This window comes from Lycium barbarum, chromosome 4 (assembly GCF_019175385.1).
Source record: "Lycium barbarum isolate Lr01 chromosome 4, ASM1917538v2, whole genome shotgun sequence".
Taxonomy (NCBI): Eukaryota; Viridiplantae; Streptophyta; class Magnoliopsida; order Solanales; family Solanaceae; genus Lycium; species Lycium barbarum.
Genome location: NC_083340.1, coordinates 139,246,814 through 139,264,147, shown reverse-complemented (window position 1 = coordinate 139,264,147; position 17,334 = coordinate 139,246,814). Strand labels below are relative to the sequence as shown.

Sequence of the window (17,334 nt, the reverse complement as noted above, 5' to 3'; positions counted from 1 at the left end):
TTTGGGAAAACTTCCTTCATGAAAGTTGTAGAGCTTTGAAATACCTTTCCAACGGTATATTATGGGGGTCAAACGGACATCTGTGCAAAGTGTTATGGCCATTTTACTGAAGAGAGGCAGTGTTGTCCGTATTTCAAATACGGCCAGTATTTCAAAATACGGCCCGTATTTCAAATACGGCCAGTATTTCAAAATACGGCCCGCATTTAACTGGGCCGAAAAATTAATTTTTCCAGAACAGTAAATATTCGTTCATATCAGTTCAAATCATTATTTTTCATTCCTTCAAGCCCTAGAACGACTTCTTACCCTCTTCCATCATCAAGAACACCAAGGTAAGTCTACTCTAATTATTCCAACTCAATTCTAACACCCATCCTTGTAATCTAAACAAGAAATTATCATTCTAAAACTAGGGTTTTCAAGAAAACCCATCTCAAGGTTCAAGAATTCAAGATTTTGGAAATCTTCTTCAAAGCTCAAGTCTTTAATTCAAGTTTTGGAGCGACTAAGGTATGTAGAGTTACTATCTACGTGTGGGAACATCATTGTTCTTCCCCACGCCTCCTAATCCATAAATTATGATTTTTTTTATGAAAACTAGGGTTTCTATTCTATATTATGCTCATGATAACCCTAGGTCCATGTCTATGACTATATTATGGTTGAATTGATATTATTCTATCATTGTGTTCTTGATTCTCATTATGATTATTAAGAATCTGTTCGTAGTCTATGAAAAACCCATATATCTCATTCCATTGACGAGTCGTGAAATTACGCGATATTCGACGCTAATTCCTTAAGCTTTTGTGACTCCTTAAGCACTTTTGTTGTTACTTTTTGTGTTTTTATGTTGTTTTGTAGGAAAAGATGCCCGGAGAGCATAAAAGAGCAAAATGGATCAAAATGGACCAAAATGGAACAAAATAGAGCAAAACAAGTCAAGTAGCTGAAATGAGTGATCGGAAGAAACCAAGTGAAAAGAAAGTCAAAAAGAGGTCAAACTGGACATTTTTGTAAAACTGTCAAAACTGGACAGTTTTGCAAAAACGGGACAGATTTGCAAAACTGTCAAAAGTGGACAGTTTTGCAAAAACGGGCAGAATTGCAAAAACAGAAATATGGGGGCAGATTTTGACATTTTTTGGACTTGGAAAAATTGGGGGAGCTACAAAAGAGAAGCTAGGGAAAAACATTATCATCTTTTGCCATTTTGCAAGCTTGGAGTCTAGGGTTCATCTACACCACACTTTGGGGTTGAAGATTTGAAGATTTGGTTGAGCATTTCTTAAACCTTTAATTCATTTCTTCAATCTCTTGCTTTGTATTGTATATCTAAGTGTGTAGTGTTTATTTTCTTCACTTGAATCTTGTTTATGGAAATATTCTAGGATTAAAGTGTTGGATGAAACTCTTGTTTTGCTTATGTATTGAATGATTTTTATTGCTATTGAAGTGGGTCTTTGTTGATTTAATTAATCTCGTTCTTGAATGTTTCCAAAGGGATTAGCTAACCCTAGGACTCACCCATTTACTTAGATTGAGCTTGGAAGAGAAAATCTAGGTTGGGAAAGATTAATTAACAAGAATTTGGGTCATTAAACTCATCTAATAACTTGAGCTCGGAAGAGGATAGTTACTTGAGGTTAAATTGATTGTGCCTAATATCACACTCTAAGGCTTGGAAAAGCTTAGAGTGAAATTCATTGATTTGGTTGGAAGACTTTCAATGAGATTTTAGAAATCATTATCTATTGACATAAACCCGTTCTTAGTTGTAAAATCGTGAAATACATTGGATCGTTACTTGAGTGTAATTTCCTTTGTATCCAAACTTGTGGCCATTGATCATTTTACTCGCTTTCTAGGTTAGTTTATATTTTTGCACTAGTTATAATCTTTTCCAAAAACCCAAAATATCATTTATCGTTTGGCTTTAGCTTAGTTGGTGAAAGTTCCTTACTTTCTTAATCGCCTAGCATATTGTTCCCTGTGGGATCGACCCCGACTCATAGTTGGGTAAATATATTGCATACGGCCGTGTACACTTTCTCTTTGAGGAGTGTATTTGGACGTTATCAAAAATGGCGCCGTTGCCGGGGAACAATTTGGCGTATTTAGGTTAGTTTGGGATTTAAGCTTGCTTGCTTTGGTCCAAATTCGTAAATATTAGTGTAGTTGTTTTCTTTGCTTGATTTTATTTTTATATAAAAAAAAAATTAAAAAAAAACTGACCAGTTTTTGCAAAACTGTCCAGTTCTGAAAAACTGTCCAGTTTTTGCTTCTGCAGAAACTGTCCAGTTCTGAAAAACTGTCCAGTTCTGAAAAACTGTCCAGTTTTTGCTTCTGCAGAAACTGTCCAGTTCTAAAAAAAAAAAAAAACAATGGCATCATATAATGATAATTGGTCGGCTGGTAGTTGTTCATACTTTGATGACCCTTGTCTTTATTGTGGAGGACCACACTCATGGTAAAACTGTTTGAATTCTCCCGGGGGCGGATTGTGCACACAATCCCAAACCTATGAGTGGAGTATATGTGATAGGTGTGGTGGTCAAAATGGTCATTGGGATAATTGTGATTATTTGTCCTTCCCTTCCCCGAACCCCCACTATGATTATTCTAGTTTTGATTTTGATGATAGTAGGGATATGGAAATGGAAGAAGCCTCAAATGCTCAAAATGAGAGGATAATGCTCATGTTAGAGACCATCCTTGAAAAAGTTGAAAAACAGGACTTAGCGGTTAAGGACTTGAGGCAACCACTTGATGACTTGAGGCAAGCAATTAATTGCAATGACAAAGCTATTCACACCTTGGAGGATCAAATGAAATTATTGGTTCAGATTCATAATGCTTAACAACTTGAGGATGTTGAAAGTATACAAGAAAGTGGCCAAAACATGAATTTCTCCAAGGGTGGATTTTTACAAGCTTTGAATGACCCTCAACTTGAAGAAAGTCTTGACAAAGTGGAAGTTGTGAGCCAAGATTGGCTTATGACTCAAGCTCAACAACTTGGATCCTATGGAGATCATCGTGAAGGCATTTCAAGGATTATGGAAATTTTTTAAAAAATCCATGTTGAGCAAAGTCAAGAGTTGAAGGAACTTGAAATTGCTATCCGTGACTTGAATACCGAATTGAATGCAAAAGTTGAGGTATGCAATACTCAACATCAAATAGTCATGGATAGTAGTTTTCAGTTAGTTTCCAATGAAAAAGTGGTCAACATTGATTTTCAAGAGCTAATGATGAATTGCCAACCGACCAATCCAAAAATAATGCAAGATGCCAATATTGAAGAAATGATATTAGAGTTGCATAAAAAAGTTCATGAAATGGTTTTTGAAGACTCTAGTTCATTTTTGGGTGAGGATGTCAAAATTCATGCAAATTTAGAATTTGAGCGCGTTGGACCTCATTCTAGCCATTTTTCAACATTGTGCTTGGTTGATGATATGGAAGTTGAACTAACCGAGCCTATGGAGAATTTTGGAGATGAAGAAGAAAATGTTTTCATTTTGAAGTTTGCTATGCCAAGAAGACAAAATGGCATGCCTCACTTAAGGGCTAAGAAATGCAAAATGCGACACCCGAGAGTTGGCCTACTTGTTTTTTTACCACCGCCCCATGAGCGTCATCATGATCTTGATTCAAAGTTGGGGCGCAAATTCATATCTTCCAAATGGAAGGAAAAGTGGTAAAGGTACCCGTCGTGCCGCGACGTTAAATCAAGCGCTTGGTGGGAGGTAACCCATCGTTTTAAAAGTTTTAAATCGTTTTTGAAATTTTATTTTTTAGAATAGTTTAGTTTATGGTTTTTGACTAATCTGCAAAGTTTCAGAATTTTTGGAGTTATTTTGAGCATATCGGATACCCGGACAGCCCCCAAAACCAGTAAAAACTGCAAAAAAATGTTTTCTGGTGTCATAACATGCGATTCGCATGTCATACATGTGAATCGCATGTATCGTCGCATGTCATGACAGAGAACAAAAAAAAAAAAAAAAAAAAAAACGGGTGACATCACATGCGAGTCGCATGTGATGACAGCGAGTAAAAAAAAAAAAAAATTCCTTTTTTATTTTTATGTTTTGTTTTGATTATGTGCAGCGAGGACACTGCAATGTTTATAGTTGGGGGTGACACGTGATAGCGCATTATATTTTGAAGCTTGCTCAAAATTTTTGAAATTTTTGTTCTTTTGACATGTTGTGGATTAGTCACTCTTATTATTTTATTTTGTTTCTTAGCTTCTTTCATTAGTCTTGTAAGTTTAGGTGTAGGTTCTCCTTTGAGGAAAAATGTGAAAACTCTTGGCTTGTTTGGTACTAATAGAGTTAGTCTCTTGCATGTGAAATTGAAATATGAATACCTCTCCAAATTGTTGTGAAAGTTAAAAAGCAAGGTGCATAGGAAAGAATGATCTTTGTGACAACTTTTTGGCTCATTTTGTGACTCTTTACCTACTAGTGTGTTGACTTTGGATTATGAGATATTGCACTAGTTGTTCTTGCTTGGGAAGTGAAATTAATCCATCTAGACTAGTTCATATGCCATGTGTGTGAGTGTTTGTTGAATAAATCTTGTGTTTACTTTTATCATCTAGAACTTGCCCGGTTAGTCGTTCAATGCTAATTTTGATTATGTTGGTTGGAGAGATGACCTTGGGCTATCTTTGTGATGTTTGGAAAAGCCTCTTTAGCCTTTCTAGCCTACCATTGCATAAATAATATCACTAGTAATCCCATTTGAGCTTATGACCTTTTCTTTGATTGCCACATTACAAGCCTTTACCATGTTTGATGAAAAGTCTCTCTTTTGAACGTTTCCCTCCTTGAACATGAAATTGTGAATTTGAGGCCAAAAGCCTAAGTTGGGGGTGTTAGTGTTGCTTGAGAGTGGTGAAGGTTGGTGTTGTGAAAAAAAAAGTCAAAAGAAAGGAAGAAAAATTTGAAAAATACAAAAAGGTTGCAAACTTTTTGTGCAAAAAAATGTATCTTTGTAAAAAAAAAAAAAAAAAATTGGCAGGTGACATCACATGCGACTCGCATGTCATACATGCGAATCGCATGTCGAGTCGCATGTGGTGACAGCGAGTAAAAAAAAAAAAAAAAAATTCTCTTCCGTTTCTATTTTTATGTTTTATTTTGATTATGTGCAGCGAGGACACTGCAACATTTATAGTTGGGGGTGGCATGTGCTAGCACATTATATTTTGGAACTTTATAAAGGAAATTGAAATAATTGGGGAAACTAGTATGCAAAGGAATGAGTGTTGTTTTGAAATGAAGAGGAAAGTGGACGAAAGGTTTTGTGTAGTGTTCAAGGAGGGCGTAGTCACTTGTATCCCAAATACTTATCCTACTCTTCCCTAAGCCTACATTACAAGCTTAAAAAGTCCCTATGTGATCTCCAACTAAATGTTCTTGAGTTAGTGATGATTGAAAATAAGGGCAAGCTTATGGTGTGATATTTGTTAGCACTAGAATTTCTTTGTTGAGTGTGAGTGACTTTGTGTATTTGTCCCTTGTGTTGTTGTTGTGAATACAGTGATTTTGGGACTTTCTTTCTTGTGAGGGCATATGGATTACGATAGATTGGTGATGTTGAAAAATCCAAAGTTGAGTCAACTGAGCATATCTAGTAAGCTAGTAGTTTTGAGTCACTTATTGAGACTTGAGTGTTGTTGCTTGATAGTTTTATATCTCTATTGCATTCTTGAAATTGTATTTTGAATGAGGGAGTTATTTGGTTGAAGCTTCACATGCTTGTAGCCTAATTGTTGGTACCAACTTTCCATGGGTTCATGCATGCTAGTTTATGATATATTATGCTATTTTCAAGAAAATAATACATGTTTTACAAGTTCATGCAAGCTAGCTATAATTCATGATATCCATGTACAAGCAAGTTATATTCATGAAAACCATGGGCAGCAAGTGCCACTTATTTTACAAGTTATTTCGTGAAATCATGATTACAAGACAAGTACAAGTTAATTCACGAAAATCATGGGCTTCTTAGCCAACTATATTATGTTCATGTTTTTGGGAGTTGCTTTAATTACCGAGGAGGGCTTCAGATAGCCTGAAACTACGTAGCCACCGTAGGATGAGGATCGCTCCACCCATGTCCCGGACGATCTCTCATAATGACTGGATCCTTTCATATTTTATTAAATCTCATGTTCCCTGGCAAGGACTGAGTGTTCTGCTGGCGGGACGCAAGTACTAGACCATGGATCGGTTATAAGTTATTGCTCTCCCTACTTATGATATTTTTACCATGTTATAAATATGTATGTACTCATGTTCATGTCCAGGTTTCAGTTTCAGTTTCAGTTGTTATCATGTTATTTCATGTCCCATGTTATTTCATTTAGTTGCTTTACATACCAGTACATTCAAAGTACTGACGTCCCCTTTCTATTGCCCGGGGGCCTGCATTTCACGATGCAGGTACTGATATACAGGACGACACATCTGCTCAGTAGGACAACATTCGTATCAGCTTATTGGTGAGCCCCATCTCATTCGGGGTTTAGTCAACTTTTGTTTTATGATTAGTTATGCACCTAAGGTATGCTGGGGGCCTTGTCCCAGCGAGTATGTTTTCCATGTTCAAACTTATGTTAGAGGTTTCATAGACTAGACAAGTCAGTTATGTTATGTCAGACATTCGGAGTCGTATAGCCATTTTGGCTCATTCATGTTATTTTTGCACTCATGTTTAAACATGTATTTTTATTAAGTATTATGACTTACTACGTTTTATAAAGGCTCATCATGCATTCACGTTATATTCCGCTTATGTTATGCCTCATGATGATTCAGCAAGTCATGTGGTTCGCTCGGTCACATGCAGTCAGGTACCGAGTGCCGTGTTACGCCCAGGCCATTGTTCGGGGCATGACACTAGTCCTTTCCTTCTAATGGCATGAATCCTATAGCATGACTTCCTATCCTCTCATGAATTCCTATATCTTGGAAAGCTAAAAGCTTATGTCTATGAATAGCTACATAAGATAAGAGATTTATTATAAGTCTTATAATGATGATAATGAGTTAAAGTATAAAGATTCTAAAATGTATGAGATAATGATCCTATAATGTTAATGATGCTATTTATTGCTTACACTCACCTTATATGCTAATTCCTTCGAGGTGAGGCTGAATGTCAAAGAATGCTCCATAATGAAATCGGGGGATCACGACCTTACGTCACCCCGATAAAGAACAGTTGATCTTGAGCCTTGTGCATGTACTATGATAAGTATACTATGTTGAGCATATTATGATGACCATATACACCGCGCCTATATGGCCGGGCAGTCACTGCTAAGGAGGGAAGCGTATACACCATGGGCAGAAGGCATGGGCAGACATCACTAGTGGGCGGCATGAGATGATACCCCGGACGCGGGAGGCCTGGACGCAGGCTAATGTTATGATTATCACACCGATCCGATATGGACGGTCAGCTTATACATTACTACACCGTACCTATATGGTCGGGCTTATACATTATGCATATATGATACTATGATGAGTATGAGTAAGATAGCATGATTTATTTCCTTTATACTTGACAGTCAGATATAGATGTTCGATGTTAATACTTCCCTTTGTATCATTGTCTTATTTCATTGTTTATGCCTCTCATACTCAGTACAATGTTCGTACTGACGTCCGTTTTCTATGGACGCTGTGTTCATGCCCACAGGTAGACATGGAGGAGAGCTTGATCCAGATTCGTAGTAGCTGTCAGCTAATTCGAAAGCACTCATTTGTTCCGGAGGTGCTTGATTATTCTTTTGTGTATATTCATATATATGTATTTTTGGGCATGACGGGGTCTTGTCCCGTCCTTATGTCTAGCACTCCAGTAGAGGCTCGTAGATACGCAGTATGGGTTAGATGGTCTCACGAGATTGCTGCTATATATATATATATATATATTGTTTTGATGGGCGGAATGCTTATGTATATAAAAGTACTTATGTTTTCAAGTGAAATATGATTTTCTTATGATCTAAATATGAAATTCATAAAAGAGTACTAAATGAGTAAGACGAGTAATAGAGCGAGCGGTGCTCGGTGGTTAGCCCCGGGTACCTGTCGCGGCCCCTAGCTGGGTCGTGACATGCATATCTTCGGTTATGGCTAAATGCCATAGATCAGATTCACTACACATAGTAGCTTTTGTATAGCTTGAGGGTTCCATATCCTTTACTCGCTCCTCGGCAGTATCTAATGCATAGGCCACAAGATTAGCTTGTGAAGGCTGAGGATAATATTTTGGATTAGGCTCCGGAGTTCGTTTGTCCCTTCCTATAGCTATACTGTATGTTCACCTTTAGGTACTACTGTGTGAGATTTTTCATTATCTGATTCCACCTGAGTCACCTGATCCTCCTGCTCGGTGAGTTTCAAATTTTCCTCCACCGTTTCTATTGTAAGAAATTTCTATCTGCAAACTCAATAGAAGTCTTTCCAAGATCAAGCATAGAGGCCTCATCAAAAGTAACATCTCTACTGATTACAAACTTAAGAGGATCTAAACTCCATATTCTATATCCTTTTACCCCTTCAGCATATCCCATAAATAAACATTTTTGAGCTCTAGATTCTAGTTTTCTATCACTTGTATGATAATATACGGGACATCTAAAGATTCTTAAGTACGAATAATAAGATGGTTTACCTGACCATACTTCATTTGGAGTTTTGAAGTCAATTGCCGATGCTGGAGAATGATTAACAACATAACAAGCAGTATTTACTACTTTCGCCCAGAACTCTTTAGGCACCTTGGTATTAGAGAGTATACAACGTGCTTTTTCAAGAAAAGTGTGGCTTATCCTTTCAGCTACTCCATTCTACTGTGGTGAATGCCTAACTGTTATATGTCTCAATACACCATGAATCTTACAGAAATTGTTAAACTCTTTATTGCAAAACTCCAAGCCATTATCTGTTCGAAGACATTTAATCTTTCTGTCACACTGATTTACAATTAATGTCTTCCAGTTTTTGAAATTCTCAAAGACATCACTTTTAGCCTTTAAGAATTATATCCAAACCTTGCGTGAATCATCAATGAAAGTAAGAAGGTACCTCTTTCCACCCTTGGATGGAACCTGAGATGGACCCCATAAATTTGAATGAATGTAGTCAAGTACCCTTTCGATTTTGCGCTTGCCCATGCTAAAGATGACCCTTTTATGCTTTCCAAGGACACAATGCTCGCAAAAATCAATTGTACTAATCTTCTCACCTTTTAAAAGGTTTCGGTTGCTCAAAATTTCCAACCTCCTCTCGCTTATGTGACGTAATGTCATATGCCATATCTTAGCCTTGTCATCATCTGATAACAGTGAGGTTGCAACATTCGTAGTACCTAGAATGGTGCTGCCCATAAGTACATAAAGACCACCCTCCATTTTGGCCTTTAACATGACTAGAGAATTCTTGGTCACCTTACAGATTCTACCTTCACCGACATGCTTATATCCGAGCTTATCAGAGTACCAAGAGAGATCATATTTTTTTTCATATCAGGAACATGTCGAACATTAGACAATGTTCTTATGTTGTCGTCATGACACCGTATATGGGCTGAACCAATGCCTACTATTTCACATACTGCATCGTTACCCATAAGTACAATCCCACTCGTCTGCTCATAGCTAGTAAACCAATATTTTCTGAAGCACATGTGAAATCTACAAGCTGAATCTAAAATACACTTGTGTGTCTGAATGTAATCTGTTGAAGCAATTAGCACATAATATTCTCCAGATGTCTGAGCTACCTGAACCGTAAATGCACTGACTGTTGTTTTATCAATCTTCTTATTCGGGAAATCCCTCTCAAAGTGACCCTTTTGATCACAACCCCAGCATTTAATATCCTTCCTACTCACCCTTTTCCTAGACTTTGACCTAGCTACTAATTTACCTGTCCCTCTTTGGCTCGAGCGACCTCTAACCGTCAAACTCTCACCATGGTCCTCTTTCTCACCATTGTTGATATGGTTTTTTAATTCATCCGAACTCAATACACTTCTTACCATCTGTAACGTGACCACCTCCTTACTGTACCTCATTGAATTAACTACGTCTTTGTACGCCAGTGATAATGAAAACAGTAGAGTCCATGCTAGTTCTTCATATCCGACTTTAATATCAGCATGAGTAAGATCTATAGCCAATTTATTAAAAGCATCAAGACGATCCCATAAAGTTGTACCTGACTTCATATTGAAGGTGTGTAAATGCTGCCTTAACAATATTCTAGTTGTTAATGATTTCTTCTGGTAGAGATCTTCCATTTTCTTCCACAAACTCACAGTTGTTTTCTCGGTACTGACTTCACATAACACGCTGTCTGATAAGATAATTGAATTGCGCTAAAAGTATTCATCTCAATCTTCTGCTTCTCGGCCTCTTTCGTATTTTCGGGATACGTAGACTGATCCTTCTCTTTGTAACAACTACATAATTTTAATCTCCCAGATGTTGAAGTTATTACTTCGACCATCAAAATTCGCTACCTCAAACATCATAGACGTCACAGTCTCCTCGTCTCCTAGATCTCACGAACTGTAGGCTTTTGATACCAATTATTAGCGCGAGAATGATAAAAACACAGTAATTAACGTGGTTCGGATCGATGTGATCCTAGTACACGGAGAACGGCTGACACTTTTATTAATATCAAGGGAGAAAGTAAGTTACAAGATTGAATACTCTTAGGTTCTATGTTTTGTCCTTAATAAATCCTAGCTAGCACGTATTTATACTACTAGGTCTAATCGTTTCTTGAAAGGATCTAAATCTCAATAACACTCGAAAACCAACAAAGAAAAAAAAAAATATTTCTTTCCGCTTTTGAGTAGGAACTGACTTGAATATCTTCTGAACTTCACAGTTCTTGAGTTGACATATTCTTTATGTAATTGTTCAGTAATGTTCTTTTCTCCAAGATTTAGCTATGTCACCTTATCATTGATGCACGAAACTCCTGACCAATTGTATCCTGAAAAATTCAAATCTTATGACTGGAGGAACTCCGAATTGCTCCAATGCTGCTTCAAGCTTAATAATATGGACCGTTCCATGCTTGGAAATTGTAAGGTTTCTTGGAAAGATAGGCTAATTAGGAAAAAGAAAATGAGGAAGAAGATTTGCATATTGAGAAAAAAAAAAAATAGAGCTTGCTTGAAGCATATTGATGCTTCCTAGTGTTATTTTTCATTTGGTAATGAAGTCGGTCAATCAATTCATATTTCAACAATGCAAATAGTCATTCAAGTCAATGGCTCTTTCAAGAATTAAAATTTGTGCGGACGATCAAGCGAGAATAGTTGGCTAGCTGTCTCCTTTTGACCAAGACCAGCCCACCCCAAAGTCATTAATTCAAACAAATTGCCCACGGATCAATTCCGGGGTCAAAAACAAGAATGGTCAACACACCAATCTTAACACATGTCTCAAGCATATCAACAAGTAACTCAAATAGCATATATATATATATATATATATATATATATAACTCAAATAGCAACACCAAATTAGAGTGACGATGATGTAACTAATTACTAAAAGAGTACTCTAGAGAAGCATGAATCATGAGATACGAGTACGTACCATCCTCGATCCTAGGAAGAGAAAAAGGATCAAATCATGTGTAACAACCAGAATTTTATTCCCTCACATCCTTTCCCTTGACAGGAATTGAAATCAAAGTCAAATAAGCAATCAAACTTATCAAAAGGAAGGAATTTACCTCTAAGCTCAAGACTACTACCCCAAAGTTCAAATGAATCGTATCCACCTTGCAAGCTACGGAACTAGGTATTATAGCCTAACTCAAATGTATAATCTATCTCGAGTGCGTGCTCCATATAAAGGTCAAAGTAAGTGAAGTAATGGACACTAGGACTAGTATCCACCATTATACCTTCCTTTTCCACTTCAAGCCTACTCACACCTAGAGATCCCTATTCAAATTCTGCCCCTAGTGAGAAATCATCCCCAAATTCTGCTTTACCATCAAAGAGCCTCTCAGTAGCTCCTAAATCCTCACCAAGGATATGTTGTACATCTCTAGCACACTCAAGATCACAAATTATGTCCTCAACTCTACATAGGGTCTCAACACAATCACATTCCTCATCATATGCAAACAAGTAGTAGAGAAAAGTGCTACTTAAGTTCACTCCATCAACAGGGTCCTCAAAACCAAGCTCACGTTCAGAATCATGAATACAATCAAGCATAATTTCAGAATTTTGACAACTCAAAGAAGAAATAGCACTGAAGCAACATCCTACACCTTTCTTTTCAAGACAAGGCCCTCGATCAAGTGAACTATTGTCCAACAGGAAGTTAGCTTCATCACAAGAAAGTGTTTTAAGATTCTCAAACTCATCTCTAAACAGACAAGCACCCCCAAGTAAGAACAAATTCACAAGAAAGGCCTCACTCAAGTTCACATCATCCATGAGTTTCACATGATCAAGTTCATCACGAAAGTCAATTTTATTGTCATGCTCGGACTCAACATTAGGAAAATTCAAAGATGAATTCACACTTTCAATGTCCGGTTCAAACAACGGATGACCAAAGACCATTCCCCATACACCATGACCATATAAAGATTTGTCAAAGACCTTAAAGTCTTAACTGACAAATGGTGTACAATTAGGGGTATGACCATGCACACTACTCAGATTATCTTCACAACCTATTTCATCGACACTAGGTTGATGCTCACAAAACACAAGGTTTATATTACTAACCAATTCACATTTTCCCTCAACTGGCGGCTCAATTTCACATTCATTGGAATCACAATTCATATCACAACACTCACGAGTCACGAATGCTAAACTCAGAATTGTTATGAAAGGAATAAACATGATCAACAATTAAATTGCTTTCTTCCTTATCAATCATGAAAATGGTGTCTTTAGCTTTAAGAAAGTATATAAAGTGTTAACTGTTATACCCCATTTCAACCAGGGTCAAAATGGTTTACAACATTCTAGTAATTTCGGGATTAATTAAAGTTAAGGAGTTGCCACCTAATTATTTATGGTGAATTAGGACACCTAAAATTTACTAAAGTTATTGTCTAAAGTTAGCTCCGTTTTAAAGTCCACGAAACCAAAAAGATTCTAGGTAAGGTTCAATTAACCTAAAGGGAAGGTATTAAACATCCCTTAAGATCCATTAAAAATGGTTAACCAACCGAACTTAATGTTAATTAGAAGGCCTTGTAGAATATAAGTAATAATGTATAAAATAATTGATTAGTTATAAATGAAGAGAGGGGATTAGTATTTAAAAGTGAAAGGGAGTGTCTAACTTTATATATAAATCCGATTGACGTTATAAAAAATGTGATGTTGAGCTAAAACATTTTTACATATGAATTCAAGGATTAAGAGTAAGAAAAAATAAGGTAACCAATAATTTAAAATCTGGTTTTGTATAGAAATTAAGTTCCTCATTGAAAGAACCATTAAAGTCGTCCAACATGCCAAGTTAGGCCAAAAACAATGACTGGACTTTATGCTATTTGCAAACAATTTTCTAAAAAAATCAAGGCTCCAAATTTTGGCTTGAATAACTCAAAGATCTGCTCACCCTTTAACTTATTAAAGTCTTGAAAACATAAGCTCAATAATGATTTAAAAGATAGTAGGATTTTTGTGGGGGAAAAAAAAGAAAAGAAAGGGAGCTGAACGTTGTAAAATACTAAATGGTTTATTATAGAGACAATAGCTATATTATCCCTATGAAGTTAAATTATTAACTAGATGCTCACCACAAGCAGAGAGTCAAAAAAGCAATAAATGTGTTCTTATATGAACTACAACAGTTAAAGGCACACAGCAAAGTTAGTATCTACAGCTTGAATCGTAAAGGAAGATGGAGCTTTTCAACAATATCTCCATGGTCTCTAGGACATATCCCATGGTAGATTACGGGTATGGGTAAATTGATGAGGATAACTTCACGTGCAGCGTCGTTGAGTCTCAAAACAAGACTCTTCGGCTCCGGTGTTCATGCGAAAAGAAAAAAAAAAGTAGGCCCGAGTTAGAGAGGAACATATGCTTCTTAGCCAATATTAAAAACAGAGAAGAAATTCACAACTTTAAAACAAATACTTGTAAATATCATGATAACTAGAACCATAAAAAATCCAACTCTTGCTAATAGAAAGGTTCTTAAGTAGTTCTCTAATTAGAAGATAAATACTTCATTCTCTATTCAAGTGAGACCCTAAAATAAGTTTTTTCCAAGTGGCAAAATAAAGTAAAGAGTAAAAAAAGTTTGCATTTTTTGAGATAGCGTAAGAGACAGATTATAACATCAGGTATTACTCAAAAATGAGCGTCAAAGTTAATTGCATATAATCCTAAGTCATGTCTCTAATACAACTTGTCAATATCCAGATTTCCATATCCAACTTTAGTGATGTTTAAATATATTCCAACCAGTTTAACTGAATTCACAGGCAGGATCTCTAACTTTGAAATAAAAGAAAGTTCAAGTCATATACTCTTATCACATATTTAACCACAAAAATAAGTATCCTACATCATTCGAAAAAAAAAAACACAATTAAAATCACAGGCCAGACAACATCCGGGATTTAGAGAAAGATTCCTAAAAGAACAACTCAAAAGTCACATTTGACGCCAACCAAAACGTAAATATAACTCATTTATATTTTTTGATTCAGCTAGATAAAGAATACTCTAAACACGATTATAGTATTTCAAACATGGTCATTTTTGACATAAGCAATTTACATCAACCTTAAAATAGGTTTGAACATATCACTATAGTAACAAATGTCTATTACTACATGATTTCTGAACGCATTATTGAATAGAAGAGTGATACGCTCAAATTACACCTATTAATGGCGTAAAGTGGACGTTGTCAAATATAGTAACCCAAACAAGGTTGGGGTCGAATCCCACAGGGAATATGGAGAGAAAAGGTTACTAATTGTATGCGAGATTAGTCTTTAAAAGCTTTAATCCTATTCTGAATATTTTGAAAAGAGATTTGGTTTGTAATAGTTATTTTGAAGTGTTTGGAATTTGTTTAGATTTTTAGAACCAAAGTTGTGTCCCCGCGATGATTAGATGTTATGCTATGGGTGTCAATATGATATATTTCTAATGGGTCGAGGTTATGTATGCACTTAATCTCTAATACACTTTCTAATATTTTCCAATAGTTAGAAAGTATTTTCTTTTCATGATTTTCCCAAATGCAGAAAAGTTATAAATAAGGTTTATTAAATATGTCAAGTAGAACTCATCTTATCCCTAAGCGAGTTCATTAAACGAGGGTTAACGCCCCGAGTCCTTGTTATATTATTTCAAATCACACCCTAGTTTATCTTTTCAAATAAACTAGGGTTTGTGCATGAACAAGTGTTTGCAACCACTTATAGAACAATGAATACGAGAAATAATAAAACACATTACAACCCATTATATATATATATATATATATACAATGTTAGATACCCATTACATAGCACCCATCATTTGGACCCACAACTTTGATTAAAGGAACTACTCACACATAATGGTCTCAAAAGTAATAAGAAATAAATGACACATAAAGCTTACAAAGTGTAATAAAGATGATGGAAAATGAAATCTTGTTGTCTTCACTAAGCTCCAAAAGGGGAGTATTCAATGCTCACCCACCAATGAAACTTTTTACGTGGTTACAATAAAATCTGGCTGTCAAACAAAACCTAAAATGTTCTTTAAATAGGCTCTAAAAACGCACAGCAACAACTGACAAAATTGACCCCGATAGCAAGATCGATGGACCGTCGATCGTTCGACGATCCGTCGATTTCTCCGTACTTTGTACCTTCAGCCATGTGTTCCATTCGACAGTGCCGTCGACCAGTTCGACGCTCCGTCGAGTATTCCGTCTTTTTCTCCTCTTGTTGAGAGATCCTGCTTGACAACACAAACGACGAAGCGTCGATCAGTTCGACGCTTCGTCGATGCTTCCGTCCTTTGTCGTCTTCAACTTTGTCATCACTGGAAAATCGAGCTTATCGACCCTTCAAAGGACAGTTCGTCGGCTGATCAATGGAACGTCGATTCTTCATTTCTGGCCAATTTTTCTTTTGTTCTTTGCTTTTTGCTTTTGGGCCATTGTTTTTCCTAAAACACAACAAAACATATTAACGAGAACCAGACTTACTTGAAAACAACCAAAATTTATAGTAAAAAGGCGTCGAATGTGCCACAAATCCGCGGCACATCAAAGAGATTAAATAGAAAGGAATGAATATTACCTCTTGTGGGTATAGTGAACAGAGGCTTTGTGGTCTCAGATCTACTCTCCTTCGAATAAAGTCAAAACGGACAGCAATTGAGGATAATAAAATGCTAAAGTTTTCTTTTAGAACTAGTAGAAAAGTAACAATAGCTTAAATGAGAGAGTTTTTAATAGTTCAAGTTATTTTATTTTATTTTTGGCTGAAGAGTTAGAGATGTATATATATAGGCAAATCCTAGGATTTTTAGGGCGGGATTTGAGATGAAGCTAATAGGTTTGAAATTCGAACGTTGTATCTTTAGTGGAATTTCACGTGATTTGGTCAGATCCGTCCAGAAAGAGATGGAAAAGGGACAAACATCTTTAAAATGAGGATGGACGTTTCGTACCTTTTTGTGAATATAGATCCATGCTGAGCGTAAAGATCAATTTTTCTACAAAAATGGTATGGTCAAAGCACTGCCATGACTGTGTAAAGATTAGAATTTTGCATAGAATAGCAAATAGGGGAAGAAGATAGGATACGACTGTTTGAGCTGGAAATTTAGGTTTAGAAAAGTGAGCTTAAAGAGTTACGGGTTGGGCTTATTTAACTAGTTGGGCTGATGGAGTTTGGGCTGCGTTTTGGGTGTAAAATATAGGTTGTTGTGGTCCGAATTTTGGGCCATATATTAAGCTAAATTGTTGGTCTTGTTCCTATTCTAATCCAATTTTGAGGCTTTTTCTTATAGAGATTAATTACTTGGAAAGTATATGAAATAATCATACAATTAGTAATTAATAGTAATAAGCATATAATTCAATAATACTAATTTACTAATAATAGCAAAACTAAAAATATATAGGTACTTAACTTTATGATTAACAAGTAATAAATACGTAGCAATGTGAGGGTAATATTAAATAGTAATAATAAAGTAACGATACTTATAAATAATTGCAGTAATAGTAATGTAGTAGCGAATAGAAAGTATTTAATTTATCAATAA

The 17,334-nt window shown here is 36.1% G+C and overlaps 1 long non-coding RNA gene across 1 annotated transcript; it reads right to left on the bottom strand.

Moving 5' to 3' along the window:
* Window positions 1-15,509: 15,509 nt before the first annotated feature.
* On the bottom strand, window positions 15,510-16,944 carry LOC132636644 (uncharacterized). The gene is made up of 2 exons (XR_009581370.1): window positions 16,362-16,944; window positions 15,510-16,227 (listed from the first exon to the last, which is right to left on the bottom strand). It is a non-coding gene; the product is annotated as an uncharacterized LOC132636644 (long non-coding RNA).
* Between the last annotated feature and the right edge of the window lie 390 nt (window positions 16,945-17,334).